Source organism: Theobroma cacao, chromosome 2 (assembly GCF_000208745.1).
Source record: "Theobroma cacao cultivar B97-61/B2 chromosome 2, Criollo_cocoa_genome_V2, whole genome shotgun sequence".
Classification (NCBI taxonomy): Eukaryota; Viridiplantae; Streptophyta; class Magnoliopsida; order Malvales; family Malvaceae; genus Theobroma; species Theobroma cacao.
The window spans coordinates 16,496,784-16,508,627 of NC_030851.1; the positions used below are offsets into that span (position 1 = coordinate 16,496,784).

At 33.4% G+C, this 11,844-nt stretch overlaps 1 long non-coding RNA gene across 1 annotated transcript; it reads right to left on the reverse strand.

Moving 5' to 3' along the window:
• LOC108660788 lies at positions 8,859–11,330 on the reverse strand. Its single transcript, XR_001926477.1, has 3 exons — positions 11,292–11,330; positions 9,621–9,687; positions 8,859–9,137 (listed from the first exon to the last, which is right to left on the reverse strand). It is a non-coding gene; the product is annotated as an uncharacterized LOC108660788 (long non-coding RNA).

The following is an 11,844-nucleotide window of genomic DNA, read 5'->3' on the forward strand; positions in this document are numbered from 1 at the left end:
TATGTTGTATGTTGGCATTGTTAATTGCTCCCAAATTGCTTTCCATTTCAACAAGAAAATGGCTTTTGATATAACAAGACCCTTTTTAACTAAATTGCTTTGTTTCTCGCTGCAACGAGAAACTCTCAAGTTAGGGGAGGGGTTACACTAGCCGATTCTCACTGCAACGAGAAACTCTAGGGTAGTTCCCATATTCTGGTGCAGTGCTTTCACTTCGATAAAGATTTTGACTACCTTTCGGTCAGAACTGGACAAAGTGGTAAACATAAAAGTTATAGCCCAGCCTCTTATCTTTCTAATGATATAAAAATCATTAGAATTGGACTTCTTTAGTGTAAGTTATGCTTGAAAACCTGAATTATATACAAATTGAGACTACCTCTTCGCTGCAGCGAGAAAAACCTCTATTTGCTTGTCTTGCTTGGTCATTGCTGAAATTTTCATTCTATTCAACTGCATGGTTTATCATGGATCTTGTAACATTAAGGAATTAAACATTCAAAGTTTGGAATGAGGGGTTTTAACCAAAACTTAGACTAAATTGCATGGTTTTATCGTAAGTGCATCATGTTTTCTAAAACATTCCTTATCGTTGCTTGTTCCTTTCTTATGTTCACTCACTGAGTTTATACTCACTCTTTTAAATTGCATTTTTTCATATCCATAGATAGTTGGGACTGAGACTAAGGCATCCACTCGCATTCACTCTTGGTAGGTATCATGGCATTCGATAGCCGTACCCTCACCAAAGCACTCCGCTGGTCGTCAAAAGTCTTTTGTATGAGTACATGTACATTAAATGTAAATTGCTAGGAATCACTTGCCAACGATGCATGCATAGTTTGGGATAATAGTGCCATTATGAGATGGCTATGAATAACCTTATTTTGAGATCATACAAATGTAAATTTTTTATATCTATGTTGTATTACGAAAATACATCTAGTTGAAAATTATAAATAGTGGTCCAGTAATGGTGATGAAAAATTGATGGGATAGTGAAAGGGATTACGTAAAGAGGCTTGTTTGGGCTTAGTGGGCTACGTCCACTGGGCCCATGCACCGGTCATGGCCCAAAATTTAGGTCGTGACCATATCATATATGTTTCGCCTAGCCTTTGCCTCTAGTTTCCATAATAATCAAGTTTCCAAGCATCCGGATTTTATGAAACTAGTTGAGTAAGACCCACCAATAGCTCAACATACTCTTGTAAAAGTGTGGCTTAAGTGTGCTCAGCAAGCCTCTAACTAAAAGAGTAGCCAAGTTATTTTGCTAGATGATGCAAGGCAACTTAATCATACACAATATGTGACTTAATATTTACCGAGGGATTTTATCCTTTTCATTTTATTAAGGTTTCATTTGATTAGCATGCATAGCATTTAATATATCGCATAAAATTAAATCTATCGCATGTTGTTCTACTATGATGGTTATGGACTTTTCTACTCTAGTTTCCTTGAGCCATAAAAGGAAACTAGTTGGTCAAATCCTAAAGGATAACATACATTAACCACTTCATGCCTTAGTTTGCGTCCACCTTTAGCTCTTCATGGCACCTTGAATCTTGATCTTCAGATTTATAAAATTTCTTTCCTAATCTAATCCTATTTATAGTTACAATTGAATGCAGAAACCTCAAGTTACATTCGAGAGGAGCTAGATGAGAAGAGAATTTTACAAATCCAAAATGTAAAAGATAAGGTAAGGTTCGTAAACCTATTTGAAAAGAATCCCATAAATAGCAGTTTAACCAAACATCCACAATCATATTGGGTCTATAGTACATAACCATCAACAAACATCCACAATTTAGTTATAAACATATAAAGTAAACATGCTCAATATGATGATGATCTTGCATTTCATTTGAAAAATGTCACTCAACCATTGAGGATTATAGTTCAAGTCATTCGGTGCTTAGGTTTGAAAAGATTTAGTAATTTTTAAAAAATAATTTTTTAAAAATTACTTAGTAAAGGAATTGATCATATCAAGGCCTTTAGCTAGCTCAAATCATATTTCAATTAATTCTATTAGTACGTTCTTTCTAATTAAACTTCTTTAATTAGAAACCTAAACCAATTTAGGAAAGTTCCTAGTTTGAGTATCTATCATAAACAATTTTTAAAAGGTTTCATGATCCAAATCATCTGTCCTACATGTTTTAGGAAGGTCCTTATCCACCTTTCAATATTGAATTATCCATTCACCAATTGTAGAGTTCTAATCATTATTAGAAGTCTTAATTTATTAGTAAATTTACCTTAATTAAAATCTATCCTAATTGGATTAAGATGTCATCCACTCAAGTTGACTTTACATTTTAATTAAAATTATCTAATCTAATTAGATGTGGATAAATTTAAATCATAATCCCTTAATTTAAAAAGTCTTCATCAAATGAGGAAGACTTAATATTTTTTTAGATTTAATATCAAACAATTTAAAATTGATTGATTCCATCAAGGATTCAAACTCCTTGATTTTAGGCATTATATCCCCAACATTTAGGAGTCAATGATCAGCTAAGGAAAGAATCCTTCCTGATGATTAAGTGTCCAATTTCTCCAGCAAACAACCTCATTCCATAAAGCGGTTGCATCCATGGCAATGGGAGGTGTGGCATCTATGTGTGGCGGCACCAAGCACAACCTTTGTCATTAGTGTCATTTCACATGTAAAGGACATTCCTTTAATTTAGTTAAGTGTCCAGCCACTCAAAAATTAATTTAAATTCAAAATTTTATCCTTTAATTGAACCTTTCAAATGAGGATAATATTTTTAAATTTTCAGAATTAATTTTGCAAGATTATCTTGCCATTCAAAAGTGATTTCCAAGCTATAACTATTCTCTGAACTATTTTCAAACTTTCAATAATTAATAGCTTAAATCAGCTTGTTTGGCCAGGAAAATTTTCAGAAATAATCCTCATTGAACATTTTAATAAAGATAATTTTTCTAGAACTTTTTAGGATTAATTTTCAAGAGTTTCTTGTCAATTAAAATTGAAATTCATGCCAAAACAGTGAACTGGATAGATTTATATTTGCACCAATTTTCTTGCTTGAAATCAGCATATTTGACCATGATATTTTCCAGAAGTAATCCTTATTGAACATTTTAATAAAGATAATTTTTCTGGAATTTTTCAGAATTAATTTCCAAGACTTTCTTGTCAATTAATACTGAAATTCATGTCATAACAGTGAGCTGGACTGCTTTCACTTTTTGCTCCAATTTCTTGCTTAAAATCAGCCTATTTAATCATGAACATTTCATGATTTTTCTGTCCACCTATCCAGAAATAAATGTGTAGCAATTACATATTTTATTTGCTGGAAATTAAGCAGAAATAGAAGCAAAATTCTACACCTAAAATCGTGTGTGTGTTGCCTTGCAAGACAGCCTCCAAAATCGTTCCTTATGGTGTCCTTTTTTCTTGTGCTTCCTTTGCACAATGCAAAACACACATAAGTTAAGTCTATATATGATTTAAATAAGTTAAAATAAGATTAAAAGAGGCTACAAATGTTGCTGGACAGAATTAAATGAAATTGGCAAAGCTGATTTTTTGAAAAATTGATTTTAATAAAATCACACCAAATCAAAATGCAAAACAACTATTTGTTAATCAAGCATCCATTGCACATGAACAAGCACTCAAATGGAATGAAAGGGGCTCTGATACCACTATTGGGTGAGGGCTAATCATGCATCAAATACAAATAAAATGTAGCAAAAATAAATTTAAAATTTAAATTACGCCTCACCTTCTTAGGATCTCTTTCATGCCAAATTGAGTACAGAATTAAATTAAAAATAAAAGTATATGATCATATCACTTTACCTAAATAACAAAGGTTGATGAATCCTTTGTTAAAGCACCAAATCAGCCTTCAAAAAGCTTAACCACCTCAGCGCGGTTGTTGCAAACCAATGCTATCCAAGGAATCCTTGTGCAGCATCTAATGGTGATTCACACCAATGAATTAGAAAATCCTTCTTTAAGGATTGGGAGTGCTATTGTGAAATCTCGACTTTCATAGACGTGTAGCGCAGGTAGACACAATGACATGGATTAGGGGTAGTTTCATCATTTTCTGGGTGAGCTTCTAGAAGTGGGTTTTCTAACATTATTAAGGTCTAAATAGGCCTAAGAAATAAAAGAATGATGTATATAGTAATGAAATAAATGAAGAAAATAGATATAATGACAATTTTCACAATAAGGGCAAAATGGTCATTTTGCATATCGAGTCTAAATTTTTAAGTTTTCGTGAACTCAAGTACTTCTAAACTATTATGGACTTTGTCTCAGTATCAAAGGAGCAAAAAGTTGAACCAAGGGAAAGAAAAGCGGCAAAGTCAACTATTGAATGGCATTTTTGTAAATAAATAGAATTTAATCAACTTTAAGCATAAATATCTAATTTCTAGCAGCTTCTTCTTCTTCTTCTTCTTCTTCCCATCTCTTCTCGCCATTTCACGTTCTTTATCTTCTATGGAAGTCTCCTTAAAAACCTCCATGACTTTCTCAAGTTAAACCCTAATTTTCATGCTTTTGTGCACCTTTTCACAAAGTCCTCTGTGCTCTTTTACTCTTCCATCTTAAAACCCTCAAAATTCTTACCTTAACATTTTCTCTCACTAGCTAGGTGTTTTAGAGAGAGAAGGAGAGACTTTCTATAATAGCTTGAGAAATGTTGAAAAGGAATTCAATTACAAATCTACCAAGGTGAGTAATGAAATTGAGTTGATTTTTGAGTTGTTGAGAATGGCTAGTGGCTAGATTTGTGAGTGTTTTGTAGATGAGGTTGTTTATTTATCTTTAGTGTGACCACAATAGTGAAAATAAATAGCCACTTAATGATAATTGGAAGCTAGTTATGAATAATTGGTAGAACATGATTTAGGAGATAGCCTTTAGAATTTATAGTTATGTGAATTGAGTTGATTGTGATGTTATTATGTGTGATAGGTTCCAACGAGGCCTCACACCTCCACATGGAGCATTAGTTGAAGTTGGAGTCGATCCACAAGCATTAACAAAGACATGTGAGTGAACTTGCATTAAAAATATTTTGGAATAAATGATTACGTGCTTGATTGAACCACTTGAAATATTTTATTGGTTTTTCTTTAAAATTGAATGGGAACAAGCCCTTGATGAAACATTGTATGTTGTGAATGTGTAATCTGATGAATCCTTGTGCTCCTATATTATGTGGATATATATATATATATATATATATATATATATATATATATATATATATATGTTGTGTATGGATAGTTAATATTGTGTGATAATTATAACCGCGCATGTATGGTGTGGGAGTGCACATGCCAATGATGACGAGGTGCAGGAGTGTGAATGATGATATTGCCTATGCGCGATGTGGGGGAGAACACGATGGGATTAGCTGTGCGCGATGTGGGGGTGCACACGATGACTCCAGCTATGTGTGGTATGGGAGTGCACATGAGTTGGGTGAGGCGGTGGTGGTATAGGTGTTTATATATGTATATATATATTTGCCATATAGAGAGGTTTGGAATTAATATGTATTTGCATTGAATATTGAATGTTGAAATTGTTAAATGCTTCCAAATTGAATTGCATTGTAGCAAAACTAGATTTTTTACTGTGACAAAAATTCTTCTAACTTAATTGCCCTGTTTCTCACTATAGCAAAATTCATTCTCGCTGCAACGAGAAACTCTCGGGTCTTGGGAAATTTCATGGCTCGGGTTTTTGCTGCAGCAAAAATGCATTCTCGCTGCGGCGAGAAACTCTCGGGTGGTTGGGTAAAAATGCTGCTCGGATTTTCACTGTAGCGAAAATGCATTCCTGCTACAATGAGAAACTCTCGGGTTGTTGGTTCAAAATTTTGCCCTGAAGTTCGCTACAGCGAAAATTCATTCTCGTTGCAACGTAATGCCTTTTCGCTGCAGTGAGATTCGTTCTGCTATGCTTGCTTGAACTCTACTGTATTTCCACTCTTTAACTTCTTTATTGATCATGGATTTTTCAATACTAAGGCACTAAATGATCAAGAGTTGAATTAAGGGGTTTTAACAAGAAATTGAGCTAAATTGTAGTGTTTTCAACATAAGTGCATCATGTTTTCTAAAACTTCTCATATTAATGCTTGTTCCCTTCTTATGTTCACTCACTAAGTTTATACTCACCCTTTTTCAACTTTATGTTTTTCAGATTCAAAGATAGTTGGAACCTAGTGTGAGGGGTCCACGTATATTCGCCATTTTGGTAGGTACCACGGCATTCAGTAGCTACACCTTCACTTAAGGTCACTCCGTTAAGAGTCGAGAGTCTTTCGCCTGTGTAAATGTACATGTGATGTAAATCACTAAGATACATGTTACAAATAGTGTGTGTGCATTCTAATTAATGTTGCCACTATGAGTCGGCAATAGTTGACATCGTTTTGGGTTAATATAAATGCAAGTATTTGGTTGTCATAGCACATTACTAAAGTACTTATAGTTGAGAATTAAGAAATGTAACTTTAGAAATTGTCTGATGGAATGATGAACAAGTTTCATAAGAGGCTTGCTTGGATTTGGTGGGCTGTGCCCATTTGGCCCATGCGCCGGTCATGGCCCCAAAATTGGGCTATGACAGTTATGCCTTGACAATGTGCTAGCAAAGATGAGTTTCATAAACTCATAATCCATACAAAAATTTTAAGGCTGAACACAGAAAAGAAATCAAGTGAATGAAAAACTATTTTTCTTCACATAAGGAATGGCAAGACAAAAGGAATTTCTAATGTGTCGTTCTCTTAATTTTTCAGCCGTTCTTTCTCATTTTGTTTGGAGCCTATAGCAAGGTATTTATACCTTGGATTAATTTTAAACACTAATTACAAAGCTACTTTATAATTGCCAATTAATCCAATAATTTGATTAAACAATTTAATTAAGTCCTTAAGAAGCCCAGTTAATTTAATTGTTTAATTTAATCAATTAGACCCAATTTAATTAAATAATTTAATTAATTAAGCCAAATAATTTAATTAAATAATTTTAATCAATTAGGCCCAATGACTTAATTAAACAAATTTAATCAATTAGGCTCAGTAACTTAATTGTTTAATGTAATTAATTGGCCCAACGACTTAATTAAACAATTTAATTAATTAAGCCCGATGATTTAATTAAACAATTTAATTAATTTGGCACAACTTAATTAAACAATGTTAATCAAGTGCTTGAGAAGCTCATAACTTCTAATTTGATTAAATCCAACTTAATCTCCTCTCCCATTTTATTTTCAACATTCATTTTAGGTGTGTGACCCATTAAGCTTCTAACATGTTAGTAATGAACTCAATATATAATTCTTAAGTTAAACTTAGAATTAGATAAATTTAGACCACTTTAAATTTATCATTAATCAAGTTAACTACCTAGAGTTCATAGACCATGATTGGGATCTAGTAATCCATCATGGCCACCTAAATGTTAAAAGAGTCAAGATGGTTTGACTCAACCTTTCAGTTATCAACCTTTCAGAGTAATTCATTCCCAAATCATATATCTCAAAGATAATAAGAGCATGGTGCAGTGTCTACTCTTATTGATCTCCATATTCATTCTTAAAGTTTGACCATCAACCTTATAAAGACTTATGAAACTCCTTTCATAATCTTTAAGTCATCTTGGCGAAGGACTTCAATAAGCTAATATCAACCAAGAATAGTTAGGATTTGTCTCTTGCATCACTTGGGGTGATGATTCCTATCTTGACCACTCATTTTCCTTCACATGCTTCATGCTATACTCAAAAGCATCCTGTTTTGGCATCCTTGATTAGGCACCCGTAGGGATGAAATCAAAGCATAGCACTCCACACATAAGACAACCTGGTATCAAGTCTAAGAAGTATTTACACAACTGACGGATGAGAAGTATTGCATAGATACTTGAATGAAATACCAAATGCACTTCTCATGGCGGGTCATGTTCAGTGAACTTGCTCTCCTAGGCAAGCACCAACATTCTAGTTCCAAGTATCTCTATACTTCAACTTATGAGATCAATTGCTTACTTCTCAAGTAAGAAACATAGCATATACCAGTCTCTAGCTATCATTGATATCTAGTCTCAATGATACATTGACCAGGAACATTTAGAGATTACGCTTTGATGCACAAAGATCTCATAACTACAACCCATTACAGCTCCCTTGCAAGGCATATTAATCCCATGGACTTCATCCAAGTAGACTTATAACTTGTTATAATTGATGTCTTATTGATGAAGGAAAACCTTTAATCATTCAACATGAATGATGTTGTTGCATGATTAGAATTAAGCTTTAACCAATCTCAATTGGCTGCAAGGCTTATCCTAACAGAATATCCAATAGATATTTAAAAATCTTCTTCAATACAGTCCAATATGATTCTTTGGGACATGATTGGAATCTTGCACATAGACAAACACTAAACAAAATATTAGGTCTACTTGTAGTTAAATAAAGAAGTGAGCCAATCATACCCCTATAAAGTTTTTGGTCCACATTTTTTCCTTTATCATCTTTGTCAAGCTTTATAGAAGGACTTATGGGAGTTCCAATTGATTTCATATTCATCCCACCAAATTTCTTCAGCACTTCTTTGGTATATTTCTCTTAGTTGATGATAATCCATCCTCACATTACTTGATTTGTAAACCAAGGAAGAATTTTAACTCTCCTATCATAATCATTTCAAATTCTCCTTGCATTTCCTTAGAAAAATTCTCACACAACCTTTAATTAGTAGCACCAAACACAATGTCATCAACATGCATTTGAACTACAATTAAATTAGTTTCACTTTTTCTTAATGAATAGAGTATTATCTATACTCCCCCTAAAATATCCATTTTCAGTTACAAATTTTGAAAGTCTTTCATACCAAACTCTAAGAGCTTGTTTCAATCTAAATAAGGCTTTATGTAATTTATACAAATGATCAATTTTATCAAAAACTTCAAAACCAATGAGCTGTTCAACATAGATTTTTTCTTGTATAAAGCCATTAAGGAATACACTTGTCACAACTCAGTACTCCCCTCGAGCTCGTGGCAACCGTCGCGACGTCCCGGTAGACATTCGTTACCTGAAATGCCAATCGGAACCCCGCAAGGCTTTAGTACCATTTTTTTTTCATCTCCCCTGTGAGTAATCATTGCCAAACCTCATTTTTAAAGAATTTTAAGCTTTTTCCCTTTCAAAACTGTGAAAAAATAATTTTCACCTCACAAAGGCGTTTTCGTCATTTTTTCTCGAAATTTTCCGAACTCGACTAAAAATGTAGTAGATGAGTGGAAAACACATATTTCATGATTTAAAATAAATTTGGGTGTCTAAAACATTTATTAAAAATGATATTGCAACTATTTAAATAAAATAAAAATATTCAATAAAATATTTTAATTTCTTGTAAAACAATATTTATAGAGTCATCGATAAATAAGTTTTGTAATGTAAAAGCTAAATAAATTCATACGTACTATAATATAGATAACCAGGATATGAAATTTACTTTACAGTGACTCGTGGGCCCACAAGGAACAAAAGTGCACAAAGGCAGTAAACTTACAGTTTTTGGACTAGTAAAGCCGACTATAATCCATGACAATATCTGCTATCCACAAGCTACCTCGGGCCTAAAATGGTTGAAAATGAGGGTGGTGAGATTATAAAATCCCAGTGAGTAAACAAATACCATCTAAACCATCTAAAGTCGAGTAAATGGAGATAGATAAAATAGTTTAACATACTGAAATTCATCACCTTTCAACTTGTTTCAACCAAATAAAATCAATTCATATAAATCGAGTAATTAACATGGCTTATGAATTTCTTAATACTTTGGCTTGTGCCAAAATCATTATCATACTCAGTCATCAAAGATACCTTGGCCAAGGGCTATCCCAAACTGAGTTCGCCAAAGCTGTTAAAAAGTTATGTATGTATAAATCATGTTTTTATTTTGAAAACATAGTCGTTCTTTGGCGTTGGCCAAGTTCCCCTCATGTGGTGGTTGGGCGTGAAGTGAACTCTAAAGTTTGACCTCGGGAGTTACCCTACGCGCCTCTCCAATCGAGGTACATATATATGACCAGGTTTCGTGCCCCTTTAGTTGGTTGGTTCATAGAATCAGCTCACTGCAGTAAGCTAAACCCACCATACAATAAAAATTCAATAGCATGATATGGCAATTTTATCATTATCTAGCCTATTAAGGCAAACAATAGTTTATACATTTCAACACAAATACCAATTCAGCCATTCATGCCAATATTGTCATAAGCCAATCAATTAGAATCATGAATTTACAACACATCAAATGGTCTCCAATTACTCTATTTTCAAAGCCTTCATTCAATTTCAAGACCATTTATGAAATCATTTTATTTAAACACATTTTGTTTATAAAACCTAAAAATTTACCATTTAAACTCATTTTTCATAAAATCACAAAATCGAATTAAAACCACTCTAGATAATTAAGACGATAGTAAGGTTACTCATAGTACTAGGAGTTTGATATACTCCTATTCCCGGTCTTTGGGCACAATCTCTTTACCCTTGTTAGAGGGCTCACCACCTATACATCATACATGACATGAATTTCAATAGATTGTGTCAATTTACCATAAACTATTTCAGGCTCTATAAATCTATATGAATGCACGAAATGTGATGCAAAATGTCCGAATAGCCGTTTAAATACGATATTCGACCTAATTCGCCCTATTCTTGATGCAATTGGCTAAAACCTCTAATTTAACTCTAAATCGATTTTTTTCACTTTCTACACTCCAATTATACTTAAAATACCTCAATGACTGTGAATATGATTCAATTTATCAGTCCGAACCATAAATCGCACATGTCTATACATTAGGTAAAAATTCAGATTTTCATGCCAAAATTTTCCATTAAATTTCTAGCCTCACCAATCATTAAATACCACCAAAATATCATGAAATATCATCAATTTCAGGCTCAATATCCTCCCTAGAAAATTTGGCCTCTTGTGGGTTTGTGAAGAACAAAGTGATTCCTTGCTAGATTTTCATACTTTCCATTACCAAACAACCAAAAACACTTAATTAGCTTGAAATCTAGCAAAATCAATGCTCAAAACCTCTCCTCTCAAATTCGGCCAGCATGGGTTCATCATGCAAACTTGAGTTCTAAGCATGGAAAATGAAAAAGAAAGCATGGGTAGTGTAAATCACAAGATAAAATCACAAAATTTTACCTTTATTAGCTTAATCCCTTGAAATCCCACACTTTTTCTTCAATTTTCCCACCTAGGGTTTGTGTTCTTTCCTTTCCTCTTCACTTCATGCTTTGGCCAGCCATATGGGTGAGACTAAGGGAGTTTTAAATAGATTTGACAAGGAAATTCTAGAATGATCCAATCTTGACACATGGCATGTTTCGATTGGTCCATGTGTAATACTTATCCATTAAGCAATCTCTCTCCACCACATAAAATGTTTCAATTATCCACAATGTAAAATGTTAATGGCTGAAATCCATGGGCATGACAAGTGTTAGGTGGTGTAAAATTCTAAAATTCCAACTTTGCCCCCGTAAACTCGTAAAATTACCGTTTTGCCCCTAAGACTCTAAAAATGTCAGAATTTAAATTTTTCACCTCTCAAACTTAAATCATACTCCAATGAGTCAAATGTGAGCAAAATCTTTTCTAAAAATCCTCATTTTATCCTCAAGTGACAAAATTACCATTTTACCCCTAGAACATGAAAATTCCAAATTGACTCCAATTCAGCCCTCGAACTCCAAAT